Source organism: Salvelinus fontinalis, chromosome 10 (assembly GCF_029448725.1).
Source record: "Salvelinus fontinalis isolate EN_2023a chromosome 10, ASM2944872v1, whole genome shotgun sequence".
Taxonomy (NCBI): domain Eukaryota; kingdom Metazoa; phylum Chordata; class Actinopteri; order Salmoniformes; family Salmonidae; genus Salvelinus; species Salvelinus fontinalis.
The window spans coordinates 24,531,787-24,546,853 of NC_074674.1; the positions used below are offsets into that span (position 1 = coordinate 24,531,787).

Below are 15,067 nucleotides of genomic sequence, written 5' to 3' on the forward strand. Positions count from 1 at the left end.
GTCTCAGCAACGTGGCTGGTTTTCCCTTTGTAGTCCGTCATTGTCTGAAGTCCCTGCCACATATGTCTCTAGTCTGAGCCGTTGAGATGCGACTACACTTTATCTCTGTAATGACGTTTAGCATGTTTGATAGCCTTGCGGAGTGAATAACTAAACATGTACAGTTGAAGTCAGAAGTTTACATACACTTAGGTTGGAGTCATTAAAACTCGTTTTTCAACCGCTCCACAAATTTCTTGTTAAAAAACTATAGTTTTGGCAAGTCGGTTAGGACATCTACTTTGTGCATGACACAATTCATTTTTCCAACACATTTTTACAGACAGATTATTTCACTTATAATTCACAGTATCACAATTCCAGTGGGTCAGAAGTTTACATACACTAAGTTGACTGTGCCTTTAAACAGCTTGGAAAATTCCTGAAAATGATGTCATGGCTTTAGAAGCTTCTGATAGGCTAATTGACATAATTTGAGTCAGTTGGAGGTGTACCTGTGGATGTATTTCAAGGCATACCTTCAAACTCAGTGCCTCTTTGCTTGACATCATGGGAAAATCAAAAGAAATAAGCCAAGACCTCAAAGAAAATTAGAGACCTCCACAAGTCTGGTTCATCCTTGGGAGCAATTTCCAAACGCCTGAAGGTACCACGTTCATCTGTACAAACAATAGTACGCAAGTATAAACACCATAGGACCACGCAGCCATCATACCGCTCAGGAAAGAGACACGTTCTGTCTCCTAGAGATGAACGTACTTTGGTACGAAAAGTGCAAATCAATCCCAGAACAACAGCAAAGGACCTTATGAAGATGCTGGAGGAAACGGGTCCAAAAGTATCTATATCCACATTAAAACGAGTCTTATATCGACATAACCTGAAAGGCCGCTCAGCAAGGAAGAAGCCACTGCTCCAAAACCGCCATAAAAAAGCCAGACTACGGTTTACAACTGCACATGGGGACAAAGATCATACTTTCTGAAGAAATGTCCTCTGGTCTGATGAAACAAAAATAGAACTGATTGGCGATAATGACCATCGTTATGTTTGGTGGAAAAATGGGGATGCTTGCAAGCTGAAGAACACCATCCCAACCGTGAAGCATGGGGGTGGCAACATCATGTTGTGGGGGTGCTTTGCTGCAGGAGGGACTGGTGCACTTCACAAAATAGATGGCATCATGAGGAGGGACAATTATGTGGATATATTGTAGCAACAGCTCAAGACATCAGTCAGGAAGTTAAAGCTTGGTCGCAAATGGTTCTTCCAAATGGACAATGACCCCAAGCATACTTCCAAAGTTGTGGCAAAATGGCTTAAGGACAACAAAGTCAAGGTATTGGAGTGGCCATCACAAATCCCTGACCTCAATCAAACCTCAAGAAAATGTGTGGGCAGAACTGAAAAAGTTTGTGCGAGCAAGGAGTCCTAAAAACCTGTAAAAAAAACCTGCTACAAGCTTGGCACACCTGTATTTGGGGAGTTTCTTCCATTTTTCTCTGCAGATCCTCTCAAGCGCTGTCAGGTTGGATGGGGAGCGTTGCTCACAGCTATTTTCAGGTCTCTCCAGAGATGTTTGATTGGGTTCAAGTCCAGGCTCTGGCTGGGCCACTCAAGGACATTCAGAGACTTGTCCCAAAGCCACTCCTGCATTGTTTTGGCTATGTGGTTAGGGGTTTTGTCCTGTTGGAAGGTGAACCTTCGCCCCAGTCTGAGGTCCTGAGCTCTCTGGAGCAGTGTTTCATCAAAGATCTTTCTGTACTTTGCTCCATTCATCTTTGCCTTGATCCTGACTAATCTCCCAGTCCCTGCCACTGAAAGAAATCCCGACACCATGATGCTGCCACCACCATGCTTCACCGTAGGGATGGTACCAGGTTTCTTCCAAATGTGAAGTTTGGTATTCAGGCCAAAGAGTTCTATCTTTGTTTCATCAGACCAGATAATCTTGTTTCTCATGGTCTAATAATCTTTAGGTGCATTTTGGCAAACTCCAAGCGAGCTGTAATGTTCCTTTTACTGAGGAGTTGCTTCCGTCTGGCCACTCTACCATTAAGGCCTAATTGGTGGAGTGCTACAGAGATCTTTGTCTTTCTGTAAGGTTCTCCCATCTCCATAGAGAAACTTTGGAGCTCTGTCAGAGTGACCATCTGGTTCTTGGCCACTCTGACCAAGGCCCTTCTCCCCCGATTACTCAGTCTTGGTGGTTCCAAACTTCTTCCATTTAAGAATGATGGAAGGCGCTGTGTTCTTGGGGATATTCAATGCTGTTGACATTTTTTGCTACCCTTTCCCAGATCTGTGATTCAACACAATCCTCTATGGACAATTACTTCAACCTCATTGCTTGTTTGTTTTTTCTGACATGCACTGTCAACTGTGGGACCTTATATAGACAGATGTGTGCCTTTCCAAATCATGTCTAATCAATTAAATTGACCACAAGTGGACCCCATTCAAGTTCTAGAAACATCTCAAGGATGATAAATGGAAACAGGATGCACCTGAGCTCAATTTCGAGTATCATAGCAAAGAGTCTGAATATGTATATGTAAATAAGGTGTTTCTGTTTTTTGCTTTTAATAAATTTGTAAACATTTCTAAAAACCTATTTTCACGTTGTCATTATGTGGTATTGTGTGTTGATTGCTGAGGAAATAGTTTTAGTTAATCCTTTTTAGAATAAGGCAGTAACGTCACAAGATGTGAAAAAAGTCAAGGGGTCTGAATACTTTCCGAAGGCACTGTATATAAAGTATTCAGACTCCTTCCTTTTTCACATTTTGTTACGTTACAACCGTATTCTAAAATCTATTCATACATTTTTTCCCTTATCAATCTACACAGATATTTTTAAATACAAAAATGATTATGGGGTATTGTGTGAAAAAAACGATTTAATCAATTTTAGAATAAGGCTGTAACGTAACAAAATGTGGAAAAAGTGATCTTAATACTTTCCGAATGCATTGTACATCATTGTGTGGAATGTTCTGTGGAAGTACTGACATTCCCACAGAACATCACTTTAAATATGTTTTCAAATAGTTCAGAGAACGATTAAGAAATAATGTTATTCAGTGGGAATATCAATATTTTAGCATAACAGTTCCCACATGTTTCCACATGGTTCTATTTAAAGTCATGTTATCAAAATGTTGAGGAAATCCTGTCGGAAATGTTATGCTGGAGTACTGACATTTCCACAGAAGAACTTTGTTTCTTAACGTTCTCTGAACAATTTGAAAACATTCCTAATGTTGAACCAGTTGAAGAACGTTCCTAGAACATTACCAACATTGAAATTTAAAGTAACCATGTTTGAACCTTTAGGAAAAGTTCTGTTAAAGTAATGAAATACCAAGAAAATAACATTTATTTTCTGTCAAGTTCCTTAAATGTGCTGAGAATGTTCCAAAGCCAAGCAACCATCCTGCACCATTACCAGAAAGTTGTGGGAAGGTTGTACGCAACGTGTTTCACAACGTTATGTGCTAGCTGGGTAGTGAGTTTCCCAATTGTACACACTGCATCCAAACAAAAAAAAATAATAGGGTTTCTGGAGGGAAGTGAATTTGCCAAGAGTGCACCCATTCAATTTATGTGCCACTGAGAGTTTTCTGCAATAACCTACATTATGATGATGCACAGCACATTGTAAAAGAAAGCAGCAACCAACCAAAGCCATGAACTCTTATCAGTCCAGATGTCCACCTAAAGACATCTGAGCAGCAGATCTCTGTGGGGAGGGATACTATCCAATCACAGTCGATTATAGTGTTTGTCGGGGATATGAAAGTCCTGCTGCTAGTAGTCATATTCACCAGGGGGAGATGTCTGTACAGGTACTGTGTGGAGATATTCATCTAGCATTGGGTTGATGGATCTCTCTCTCTAACCCTGCCTTGCCAAAGTGTTGTTATAAAGTGCTGGGGTGCGTTTAACAGCTATGTTGGTCCTGCATAGAAAATAATGGAAGGGAATGATAGGCCTGAGTCCTGACCTCCACCGCCAGGTTAGTGAGCTCTACATGGGGACAGGCTTTTCCCCATCAAAGAAGCCTCTGGGTCTGTATCCCAAATAGCTTCCTCTTCCTGGAGGGCCGCAGGCACTTCATGTTTTTGATTTAACCGGCCTGGAAGACTAGGTGTGTTGAATTTAGGCAATCACTGAACTGATCAATTAGCTCAGTTGGTCAGGTGTGGTACCTAGTTGGAACAACATCCTGCAGTAACTACAGCACCAGGGATAGGGTTGTCTTCCCCTGCCCTATACATTCTCTATCGGCCCTGGTCAAAAGTAGTGCACTAAATAGGGAATATGGTGGCATTTGGGACACAGCATGGGTCTTGGTCTTCTCCGCTTTGGAAAAAGCTACTAACAGGCGTCTGCTCTTTTAACGACACCTGGCGGCGTCAGTCTAATTGAATTGAATGTCTTGAGGAAGGTCATACCGTGTCACACAATAACACATGCGCAGAGGTGAGAGAGTGTCAGAGGTACGGATGAGTCTGTTCTAATATGGACACAGACAAACTGTTATGGACGGCGAGGTCAATTGACTACTAGCACCACCCGAAGAGGGGACTACATAAGAGAAATTGTACTTATATGTGTTGTTTTTTTACTCACACATGAACAAGAGTGATTGATTACAGCTCGTGATACCGCTCCGGTCGACAATCTAAATGGTTCCAACAGGGCTCTTGCTCTCTCTTGCACACAGTGCTTTACATTTAGATGGATTAAGGAACACATTTTCTATTTTGTTTTTTGGGCGGTTTTCCATCTATCGTGATAATAGAGGGTTATGCTGAAAGTGCGGAAAACAAATCAGTGTTCAACCTGCCTGTCAGTCCGACTCCGCACTCTGTTTTAGTTACACTAAAGTACCACTTAAATGGCCTGTGTGGAAGTCTATAGCACTCTTTGTATGATTCTTCTAAGGAAAGGTTTCATTTAGTAGTTTGCATTGAGTCAGACTTTGTTGAATCTACTTTGTCTTCCTGGTAGTAGTGATCCCCTTTGTATAAACTGTAGCTAGTGATTTGAAAATACCAGTGCATTTATTCAATTGAATTAAATAGATCTTTATTGTCTCGAAGGGCAATTCTTGTGCAGCGTAAAATAAGACGTATACTGTACCTAGATAAAGACATACACACAGCATTGATGCTATGAATGAAAAGTTACTGCTCTATGTACTTTGTATCTAGTTAAATGGCCTGTTTTGGTTGTTGCCTGTGAAGAAATGCATCATACAGTACGTTGTCTGGATTTGATATATGGATATTTGGGGTGAATGGTGTTTGGTTGTAGTTTTCAATGCAGCGCCGTGGCTGTCTCTAGTGTTGGATTCATAGATAATCAAAGAACAGTCATTCTATCTCAGGTTAGATTGCTCCTGTAAGCCTCAGATTGAGATTCCTGCCCAGTGCTCTGTTCCTCTGTTGGAAAGGCTGATTCACACACACACACACACACACACACACACACACACACACACACACACACACACACACACACACACACACACACACACACACACACACACACACACACACACACACACACACACACACACACACACACAGCTATACATGCAAGATTATGCACATAAACACATGTTTACAGAAACATGTACACACACACACACACACACACACACACACACACACACACACACACACTGACCTATTGCATATGAAGTACGCATGTAAAACACCAGTGACCTACCGCTGTGGTCCAATAGTACATTTGGACTGTAGCTAGGCAGAACCTCCACTGAGTGAAATATAGAATGGATGATTGATTGGAGGTATAGAACACACTTTACTATGATGACTCATAATGGATATATTACTACTGTATATCTGGTCATGGACAAATAACTTTTTGCTAGTAGGGAAAAAACACTTGGAAATCCATGTCTCTGATCATGTAGGCTACATCTAATACAAAAGCACACACACACACACACACACACACACACACACACACACACACACACACACACACACACACACACACACACACACACACACACACACACACACACACACACACACACACACACACACACACACACACGGCCACTATAGAGAGAAACAGATCATTGCAGCATAAAGGCCCGTAGATCAAAGCCCAGGCACCGCTGATAGTAGACTAGATGGACACCTGGGTTTCCTCATCTAATCTCAGGGCCACCAGGGTGCTCTCAGGATGGGAGTAAATAACCATTATAGCTTTACCCAGACACACCTGCTCAGGTGCTAGGGGGGGCAAACAGGAGACCATGCAGTACTACATGCCATCTGCTCTACTTTGGTGGGGACTCACTTTTGAATCTCCTCAATGGCCCAATCAAGGAAAATACTGTTAATTGTAGGCAGGAAGTACCAGTGAATTGTCTTCCATTAAAATCCCAAAGGGAGTCAGTTCTTTTCACAGTGTTTTTCATAGAGCATTGTGAGAACTAGTAAGTAGAGGATGGATTGAAAAATAGTACAATACCACCATATTTAATGTGTCCAAGAATTGACATTTTGTAGTCGTCGTCTTCCAAGTCGTTTCCACAGGTCGCAGACAGCAAAATTAGCAGGACACGAACTGAATTAAATATAAAAGGCTTTGAAAATAAAAAGCTTGCGGTAAGCTCAGTGCTCCGTTGACATTTCACAGAGATGCGCTTGTTTTTGTCAGAAGTCTTCGAAAAAGAACAGGAACTTTGCATTGATATGAACAGCGTGTACTAAAATATGAAAATACTACATCCTATCTCAAAATGTGATATACTTTGGTGGGGACTCACTCTCTTTAATCAATTCAATTCAAGGGGCTTTAAGTGAGGTAGATAATATTCAGAAGTGAAAGAAACAATATAAATGAACAGTAAACTTTATACTCACAGACGTTCCAAAAGAATAAAGACATTACAAAGGAAAACATTGTTAATTGTAGTCTACATAAGAATATCAGTGAATTGTCTTTCATTAAAAGCTCAAAGGGAAGCCAGTTCTTTTCGCAGTGTTTTGCATAGAGCATTGTGAGAACTAGTAAGTAGAGAATGGATTGTAAATTATACCATATCGCCATATTTGTTTTCCATTTAATTAATATTCTGCTGACAGTCTATCGTGAGCTGAGTGATTAACCACGTTTTGATCCTCAGCTTTCTTCAGAGTAAAGTCATACCGTATTTTAAAAAGAAAATCACAACAGCTGTGATCGAAACAGGAAGTTTCGGTTCAATGTTATAAATGCTGGCAGATCATTTGTTCATTCGACATAGTGGGATCTTTTTGTGTCCGTAAAATTAATTAGGCGAGAAATAGCGGTGGAAATGCCTTTATGCGCAAATATTGATATAATAACCATAATATCGAAGTAAACTTGGAATAACGCAATGATAATAAATGATGATGAACATCACAGGGTGGTGACTGTGCACTGTGATCTTGATGCTCCTTTCCAATAAATATTGAGGGTCTTATTCTGGTGACATGATGTTCGATGCTTGATTGCTGTTTGACCAATACACATATTCTCACTGTTATCCATAATAATCTCTTCCTTTAGACTATACCTGCACAGCCTACCCGCACTGTATCTGCCAGATATTGGTTAGAGCGCACATGCCAACACCAGAGTGTAAGGTTCTGTATTTATTTTCTTAGTCAACCTTCTGTTCTGTTTCTTTGGGTTCTTGAACGTAGCCCTGTCCTTCATTTTTGTTCATTGATTTCACCTGTGTTAGTTTCTCATCTGGTCTCATCAGCACCTTATTTAGTTCAGTTCATTCTGTTTGTGCCTTTGTGAGGTATTGTTCGCTTTGACTCTACTAAGCCTTTTCCCAGCTCGTTTGTGAGAACCAGTTATAGCCTTCAGTCCTAGTTTTGATTCACCTGCCTGTTTGCCTATCTGTGTATGACCATTGCCTGCCTGTGACCAAGATTCCTGCCTTCTGTGAAGGCAAAATAAACACTCTGCGCGTGAATCTACACATTTTTCTCCCTGAGTATTCATCACACAGAGTAGGCACATTTGCTATTTAAAGCAACAGTAGAGTTGAAAATAGGATTGGAAACATTGAACTTCAGATTTGTATTCGGTACATGAATATTTAAGCAAAAAGGAACATTTTGTGTGAGCTACCTCATCACGCACTGATTTTTATCTTCAACAAGTCAGTTTCGTGGAAACACCACTGGTGGGAAAATGTACATCTTTTCTTTATGCAGATTCTAGACTATTCACATGAACATCTGTCGCTAATTGGATGGAAACCTAGTTATTGGCAATGCTATTTTAAGGCTTTAGCTAGATTTCCATCTAATTGGCAACATATTTTCATGCAAATATAAAAAAATCAGCATAAAGAAAATATGCGCATTTTCCCACCAGTGGTGTTTCCACCAAACTGACTTGTTGCAGATAAAAATGAGTGAGTGAAGACGTAGTGTACTGAATAAAATGTTCAATGTGTTTCCATTTCATGTTCAACTGCACCGATAGTTTTGTCACAAAAAAAAAAAGTTAAATAGCTAATGTGCCTACTCTTATCTTGACATGTGCTCTCTGCAGGTAGGGTCATCTCCATGATGAGATTATGGATAAGAATGTCTTTATCTGTCAAAACAGTCATCAAGCATCGATCATCAAGACCCTCGATATCTATTGGAAAGGAGCATCAAGCTCATACTGGGCACTTTCACCACCCAGTGAAGTTCATCACCGTGTATTTCATCTGTAGCCTAATAAACTGGATTGTTTCCCAAGTCGTAGTGGGAGGACCACACACCATGTCATTGCATGACTCCAAGTTTACTTCGATATGATGGTTATTATATCAATATTTGCGCATAAAGATGTTTTTACTGCCATTTCTTGCATAATTAATTGTACCGACATAAGATCCCACCATGTCGAAAAAAACAAATGATCTGTCAGCGTTTATAACATTTTCCCAAAATATTCCTGTTTTGATCACAGCTGCTGTGATTTTTTGTATATGTGGTATGACTTTACTCACATAACTGTGGATGGAAACGTGGTTTAGGAAAGTGTTTTATTGTGTCAAACTATTAAGTGTGTAATTATGAATAGAATGTCATTTGTGTGATGAATGTTGTAGGCGTTTTGATTGATACGGACTGATAAAATGAAATTGCCTTTCATAAACTGCACAGAGTTGCCGGACTTTCAAATGACACACTCAACCTTTACTGTTCCCTGGAATGCTGGATCACTCTTCCCCACGATGTGGTCCTTTTCAGAGGATCCTCTGTGCTGAGACCTGTCAAGATTCATATCAGAGATATTTAGTGTCATGCCAGTCATTCGAAAGTGTCAAGAAAAAAGTTGATACAGAAAGGACCTTGAGACGAGGAGTAGCTGAAGAGAGAGCTTGAGACAAAATCGTGAAAAAAATATGCTGACTCCTGAAAAAGAATGGTTCTAAATAGTACCAGATAGGGGTTATTTGGCTTGTAACCATAGTGGAACCCTTTTGGTGCTATATACTATAGAACCCTTATTTGAAGGTTCAATAAAGAACCATGCCCATAAGGTTCTAAATGGAACCTGTATGGTGCTATAAAGAATCATTTCATAAGAACCATTAACAAAGGTTCCATATAGCACCAAAAAAGGGTTCCACTATTGTTACAACCCTTTTTGGGGCTATATAGAAGCTTTTTTTATGGTTCTTTATAGAACCTTTCTCAATCTGGAAGGTTCTTTGTAGATCGCGAGGGGGAGATGTAGTGAGACAGGGGAACAGAGGGAGAGAAAGAGAGAGGGGGAGATGTAGTGAGACAGGGGGACAGAGAGTGAAAGAGAGAGGGGGAGATGTAGTGAGACAGGGGGACAGAGAGTGAAAGAGAGAGGGGGAGATGTAGTGGGACAGAGGGAGAGAAAGAGAGAGGTGGAGATGTAGTGAGACATGGGGACAGAGGGAGAGAAAGAGAGAGGGGGAGATGTAGTGAGACGGGGACAGAGGAAGAGAACCATACAGGGTTTTGTAATCCGGTCAGCCATATTATGTTGTTATAATTCCATACGTGTTATTATTGTGTTCATTAACATGTTGAATCAAGTTAGCTACCTCTGGAACAACAGGGGGTCCTTGAGGAGAGAATTGAGAACCACTGACCAACTGATTTAGTCAACTGACACAAGGCTATAAGTGAGTCTTTCACAAGACACTGTCACTGGCTACAGTCATATATACAGTAATATGTAATGGCATAACACAACACATTAGATCAATTGGAACGACACTCTCACTCACTGTTGCACAAAAAAGAGTTGTGAGCAAACCACGGACAAAATATTATAATGAGCCGCCTCCCCTACATTTTAATTATCACTAAAAGAGCAAAAAAAAGTGTTAAGAACCATTGAACTACTCAAAGTGTTACTTGAGTCATTATGGTTCCATATAACCATCACACTTCCAAAAGAACCTTGAGGAACCCCCATTTTATAGCCAGCATGGTGCGGTATGTGCATACTTGACGTTTACCATATTATGCATTTACACCATGTCAATTCATCTCGGTGAGATGATGGGATTTATTTATTTATTTATTTTACCGTTATTTTACCAGGTAAGTTGACTGAGAACACGTTCTCATTTGCAGAAACGACCTGGGGAATAGTTACAGGGGAGAGGAGGGGGATGAATGAGCCAATTGTAAACTGGGGATTATTAGGTGACCGTGATGGTTGAGGGCCAGATTGGGAATTTAGCCAGGACACCAGGGTTAACACCCCTACTCTTACGATAAGTGCCATGGGATCTTTAACGACCTCAGAGAGTCAGGACACCCGTTTAACGTCCCATCCGAAAGACGGCACCCTACACAGGTCAGTGTCACTGACCTGGGGCATTGGGATATTTTTTTTTTTTAGACCAGAGGAAGAGTGCCTCCTACTGGCCCTCCAACACCACTTCCAGCAGCATCTGGTCTCCCATCCAGGGACTGACCAGGACCAACCCTGCTTAGCTTCAGAAGCAAGCCAGCAGTGGTATGCAGGGTGGCAATGCTGCTGGATGCAGTTAGAGGATCTGGGGGCTCATTAAGATGCTGTGGGGGATGTTCAGACAGCAAGAGCCTGTCAGAGGGGGAAAATATAGAATTAAATGACAGAAGGAGAAGGGTCACTTGTAGACTATAGCAGAGAGAGATAGAATGTAAAGAAAGAGAGAGGGGGAGATGTGGTGAGACAGGGTGACAGAAAGAGAGAAAGAGAGAGGGGAGATGTAGTGAGACAGGGGGACAAAGAGAGAGAAAGAGAAAGGGGGAGATGTAGTGAGACAGGGGGACAAAGAGAGAGAAAGAGAAAGGGGGAGATGTAGTGAGACGGGGACAGAGAGAGAGAAAGAGAGAGGGGGAGATGTAGTGAGACAGGGGGACAGAGAAAGAGATAGGGGGAGATGTAGTGAGACTGGGACAGAGGGACAGAGAGAGAGAGGGGGAGATGTAGTGAGACAAGGGGACAGAGAAAGAGATAGGGGGAGATGTGGTGAGACGGGGACAGAGAGAGAGAAAGGGGGAGATGTAGTGAGACGGGGACAGAGGGAGAGAAAGAGAGAGGGGGAGATGTAGTGAGACAGGGGGACAGAGGGAGAGAAAGAGAGAGGGGGAGATGTAGTGAGACTGGGACAGAGGGACAGAGAGAGAGAGGGGGAGATGTAGTGAGACATGGGGACAGAGAGAGAGAAAGAAAGAGGGGGAGATGTAGTGAGACTGGGACAGAGGGACAGAGAGACAGAGGGGGGATGTAGTGAGACAGGGGGACAGAGGGAGAGAAATAGAGAGATGTAAAGAAGACAACGGCCTTTGTGAAAGTACTGAGGTGCACTATAAAGGGAATAGGGATTCAGCTCGCCAGACATTCCTCTATCCCTTTTTTTGGCACAAACATACACCTCCCCATATTCCCAGACCCCCATCTGCATTCCTTCACTTAGGGAATCCCGGTTAGAAAGACAAATGCTGCATTTCACAGAGCAGAGAGTTGGACAGAGGGGCATGGCGCCAGTCGATATCCAATCTCTCCCTAGTTCTCCTCTTTCCTTCACTGGAGAACAGGACATGAGAGAAATGTCAGGGGTGCCCCAGTGTAGAGAACAGCGGAGGGTGGCCAAATGCCAAATGCTGCTCCGTCACAGCATGGATCCTTGCACTCTTGGAGAGAGAGGGAGAAAGAGCAGAGAAAGGCAATGAGAGAGAGAGACAGTAAAGGAGACAAAAAAAAAAAATGAGAATGGGCATAAAAAAAAAGAACAACAATGAGGCTCAGACAGGGACAACGAAGTGAAAGACACGTTATTCCAAAAGATGAGAGTGTCTGGCTGTATAGAGATGACTGGACTCTTATATCTTCCCACCCCCCTCTCCCATCTCACAGTAAAGTAATCTTCCCCCTACTGTAATGTCAATGGGATTCATGACAGTGGGCCAGATCAAACAGATACCTGTGTGTCCCAAATGGCTCACTATTCACTCATAGTGCACTACTTTTGACCAGAGCGCTATGGACCCTGGTCAAAACTAGTGGGCTATATAGGGAATAGGGTGCCATTTGGGACAGAGACACATTGTCAGGGAAGAAAGACACTTCAAAAGGGGTTTAATTGGATGCCTGTTCAGCTCTCCACAGCTCTCCTCTCCTGAGATGAGGGCTCTTTAACCTTTTCCTACTGCTGTGAGATCAGCTCTGGTCAGCTTTCAGCTCTCACTTTCTCATCGGATTCACTTAACATGCAGACTTCATCAAAATCATGATCTTTATTTCATACAGTCTGTGTATTGGTCACAGAGCCACTGTGATATACCGGTAGTGCCGTGGTGGCTGGTGGGTGGAGATATAGGACGAAAAGCTGTAATGGCTTGAAAGGAATGAATAGAACAGTATGTTGTTGATACCTTTCCATTCAGTCCATTCCAGCCATTGCAATGAGCCCATCCTCCTATATCTCCACCCTACCAGCCACCACTGCAGTAGCCCAATCGCTTAACAGGCTTCATTCCCCTGACTGTTTCTCTGGTTGTCGTTCTAGTGAGGGAGGGAGTTGTTGTCCCTTCCTTGTGGAGGTTTTGGCACACAAGCTGAGAAAGCGAGACAGAAAAGAGAGACAACAGGAAGGACATGGAGAGAGGAGGAATCGATGGCAATGTGAGACTTGTGATAGAGAGGTGTGTGTGGGGAAAACAATGGGCCATGTTTAATGGCCATCGATCCAGTTGTACTCATCTGTGGCCTGAGTCGTATTCCCAGAAAACACAGTCACTTATTATTCATCTCCACATTGATTGGCCTTTTGTTTGTAAATGTCATTATCATTGGCCCAGCATTTCTGCTGCTGGTTAATTACCCAGGATGCTCCCTGGCGGCTTGGCCACGCTCTGGTCTGACGCAGTGCATTGATCTGTGTGTGTGTGTGTGTGTGTACAAAGCAGTACTTACTTCCCATGGCAGCTTCTCTGAGCCCCCAAATGAATGTATAATGTGAAGGAGGGTGAGATGGAGGGTGAGATGGAGGGTGAGATGGGGTGATAGAGAGAGCAGGAAGAGTGGCGTCAGTGCAGCAGCACCATCACATTCAGGTGACGTCTCTGTGGTGACTCAGGCTTATTCAGAGACTCTTTATGCTCTGAGCTCTGATTACAGGGGGAGGTAGGGACTGATGGATGGATGGAGGGAGAGGGAGAGGGAGAGGGAGAGGGAGAGGGAGAGGGAGAGAGAGAGAGAGAGAGAGAGAGAGAGAGAGAGAGAGAGAGAGAGAGAGAGAGAGAGAGAGAGAGAGAGAGAGAGAGAGAGAGAGAGAGAGAGAGAGAGAGGTCAAGCATACACTGAGTATACCAAACTTTAGGAACAACTTCCTAATATTGAGATCTATGCCTCCTTTTTACCCTCAGAAAAGCCTCAATTCCTCAGGGCATGGACTCTACAAGGTGTCGTAAGTGTTCCACAGGGATATTGGCCCATTTTGACTCCAATGCTTCCCACAGTTGTGTCAAGTTGGCTGGATGTCCTTTGGGTGGTGGACCATTCTTGATACACACGGGAAACTGTTTAGTTTGAAAAACCCAGCAGCGTTGGAGTTCTTGACACACACCGGTGCGCCGGGCACCTACTACCATACCCCGTTCAAGGGCACTTAAATAGATTGTCTTGCCCATTCACCCTCTGAATGACACACAAAAATCATTATTTAACCTGTCTCCTCCCCTTCATCTACACTGATTGAAGTCGATTTAACAAGTGACATCAATAAGGGATCATAGCTTTCACCTGGACTCACCCGGTCTACTATGTCATGGAAAGAGCGGGTGTTCTTAATGTTTTGTACACTCAGTGTATTGTCTTAACACCAGTCACTGAACACCAGTCACTGGATATATTTTTCCCACACAAGCAGTGTCTGCAGTGATTTGATTGAAGGGCGATTTAAGTTATTGATGGTGAGATTTGGATGCCTTAGCAGAGTGAAATAAAATGTTGCAACACATGTAAGAATAGCTGCCAGATGGAAGTAATGTTTAAATGCCAAACACAAAATGAAACTCTAAATGCTAAACTAATGTGCTAATGTGGATGGAGACTGAGAGTTTATTTCTGTACCTGTGTGTGTTCAGTGACCTGTCAGCATAACAACCAACCAACTGTACGATCAAGCCATGCATGTCACAGCACATCACTACACTTCAATTCCATCTGAATTCCCGTGAACTGATTTGAACATGTAAGCTTTCCATTGTGATTCAATTTGGGCGCTGAATAGAATTTGATCTAAAAGGCAAACCTGATGAATAATCAGTACTCCTACTCTACAGGTGTACTATTTTCATTTGATAACTCTGTTGTCATAGAGAATTTTCCTGTGCAGTAGGAAATGCAAATTGTAGTGTATTCCAGGTTTAAAAATCCATGTTATTTGTCACATGGGCTGAATACAACAGGTGTAGACCTTACAGTGAAATGCTTACTTACAAGCCATTAACCAACCAATGTTTTAAGAAGTTAAGAAAATAAATAAAAATAAGTGTTAAGT

The 15,067-nt window shown here is 42.3% G+C and overlaps 1 protein-coding gene across 1 annotated transcript in view; it reads left to right on the forward strand.

Annotated features, from left to right (window-relative positions):
• Positions 1–15,067, forward strand: part of LOC129863850 (whirlin-like) — a 131,870-nt gene that overhangs the window by 72,015 nt on the left and 44,788 nt on the right. The window lies entirely within an intron of this gene.